We start from the raw sequence: 2379 nt of genomic DNA on the forward strand, positions 1-2379 counted from the left end.
CAAAACTGGATGTAGTATTCTAAGTGTGATCTTACTAGGGCTATATAAAGTGGTACTATTACTTTGTGTGATCTTGATTCTATCCCTCTGTTAGTGCAACCTAGTATTCCGCTTAATGCTAGGAAGAAAACAATGAATAAAGCCTTGTGGGGAGGAGGAATGTTGGTCAGTATGGTCTGATTTACACCTAGGTATAGTAAAGTACAGTGTAGTGGTATAGTAAAGTATAGTGTAGTGGTTATCACGTCTGCTTTACATGCAGAAGATCCTGGGTTCGAGTCCCAATGGGACCACCTAACTTTTTATGGGGACGTGGTGGCTCAGTGGCTAAGACGCTGAGCTTGTCGATCATAAGGTCGGCAGTTCAGTGGTTCGAATCCCTAGCGCCACGTAATGGGCTGAGCTCCCATTACTTGTCCCAGCTTCTGCCAACCTAGCAGTTCGAAAGCACATTAAAAAATGCAAGTAGAAAAATAGGGACCATCTTTGGTGGGAAGGTAACAGCGTTCCGTGTGCCTTTGGCGTTTAGTCATGGCGGCCACATGACCACGGAGACGTCTTTGGACAGTGCTGGCTCTTCAGCTTTGAAACGGAGATGAGCACCGCCCCCTAGAGTTGGAAACAACTAGCACGCATGTGCGGGGGAACCTCTACCTTTATCTATATTAAAGTATAATTGGATGTTTAGCTTAAGGTATTAAAACCAGCCTTAATAGTTAGCATTGGACCTGAAGCAGATCATTGCGTTTTATCTAAAGCATAGCGAAACGCAGTGGTGGGTTTCAAATATTTTTACTACGGGTTCTGTGGGTGTGGCTTGGTGGGAGTGGCCTGGCTTGGTGGGCGTGGCTTGGTGGGCGTGGCAGGGGAAGGATACTGTAAAATCTCCATTCCCACCCCACTCCAGGGAAAGGATACTGTAAAATCTCCATTCCCTCCCCAATCCAGGGAAAGGATACTGCAAAATCCCCATTTCCTCCCCACTCCAGGGGAAGGTTAATGCAAAATCCCCATTTCCTCCCAATCAGCTGGGACTCGGAAGGCAGAGAATAGATGGGGGCAGGGCCAGTCAGAATTTTTACTACCGGTTCTCCGAACTACTCCAAATTTCTGCTACCGGTTCTGCAGAACTGGTCAGAATCTGCTAAAACCCACCGCTGGTGAAACGTCTCCGCTTAATGTTATGTATGAAAGGAGCTATGTGGCTTTGGAAGAAGCCATGGTACAACTTTTTGAGTTTGGTTGAGTACAGTGTATAACCCAGCTATTTTAAGAGTTGGTGCTGGCAAGGCAGAATCTCCAGTCCCTCCCCCCGAGACGATTTATTGATTCAGAATAGTGAGAAGAAGACACCTTCAGCTCCGGGGCCCCGAAGCTCTTGAGAACACATTCGTCTTTGCTCTGTGATGTTATGTCTGCAGTAAAGTCTTTCAACCCAGCCAGGCAGGGTCTGCAAGTCTCCTCAGAGCTGAATTATTGGATGAGGTTTTGGAAACAGTTAGGATGCAACCTGTTCTTGGTCAAGTTACGTCTGGGAAAAACCCAGATTAGAATCAAGTTTTCAGACTGCTCGGTCTTGATAAGCACACTTGAGCCAGGAGATGATAAAGTATGAGCTTCTGACGGATTGTGGAAAGGAATCGGCTTAGATAATAAAGATCGAATTGGCTGATTTTTTGCAGAAATGGCTTCCCTTGATCTTGCAACGTTTTGGTCTTCCTCTGGGCAAGTTTAACATCATGGCCCATGATAAGAAGCCTTCGTAGCTTTGACCTCTTCGTTGCAGTCTTCTGAAACAGAAGTTTAAAAGCTGGAGTTCAGCAAGGGTATAAATACTCCTTTGAGCCAACTCGGTCGACACCACATTGCAGAAATATTTCAGAAAGGCTCTTTTAATTATAGCCATTGAAAAAAATTGAGGCTGGAACCCACTGGGGAGAGAAAAAATAAATAAATACAAAATTCAATTACATGGGTAAAGCTTTTGTTTTGGGCACCAGTTTCGTGGGACTCTTTCGGTTCACATTTGTTCCAGAAATGAACCACACCCTGGATTTAGCCAGCTGGAAAGCAAAGATTTTTTTCCCCTTTGATCAGACTAGAAATCATTGAATTTAATAGTCAATGATTTTCTACTGTCAACATGTATTAGACACGAATTGTCAAATGCAGCCTTCCCACTCAATAATCCCAATGCCCTGATCTATGACTCCCTCTAATTCCAACCAGCCTCTTTGGAAATCGGAGAGGGCCGAGCATTGAAAAGGCCCTTTGGGTAAGCAAACAAATAGAAATAAAATACTAGCTGTAAAATAGCAATATCACTTAGACTTATATACCGCTTTATTGTGCTTTACAGCCCACTCTAAGTGAGAAATA

General features: G+C 44.3%; 1 non-coding gene across 1 annotated transcript; it reads left to right on the plus strand.

The window, feature by feature from the left end:
* The first annotated feature begins 224 nt into the window (after positions 1–224).
* On the plus strand, positions 225–293 carry TRNAV-UAC (transfer RNA valine (anticodon UAC)). The gene has a single exon. It is a non-coding gene; the product is annotated as a tRNA-Val (tRNA).
* The last annotated feature ends 2086 nt before the right edge of the window (positions 294–2379 follow it).

This window comes from Pituophis catenifer, unplaced genomic scaffold (assembly GCF_029215685.1).
Source record: "Pituophis catenifer annectens isolate HBS135680 unplaced genomic scaffold, rPitCat1.0.hap2 SCAF_4, whole genome shotgun sequence".
Taxonomy (NCBI): domain Eukaryota; kingdom Metazoa; phylum Chordata; class Lepidosauria; order Squamata; family Colubridae; genus Pituophis; species Pituophis catenifer.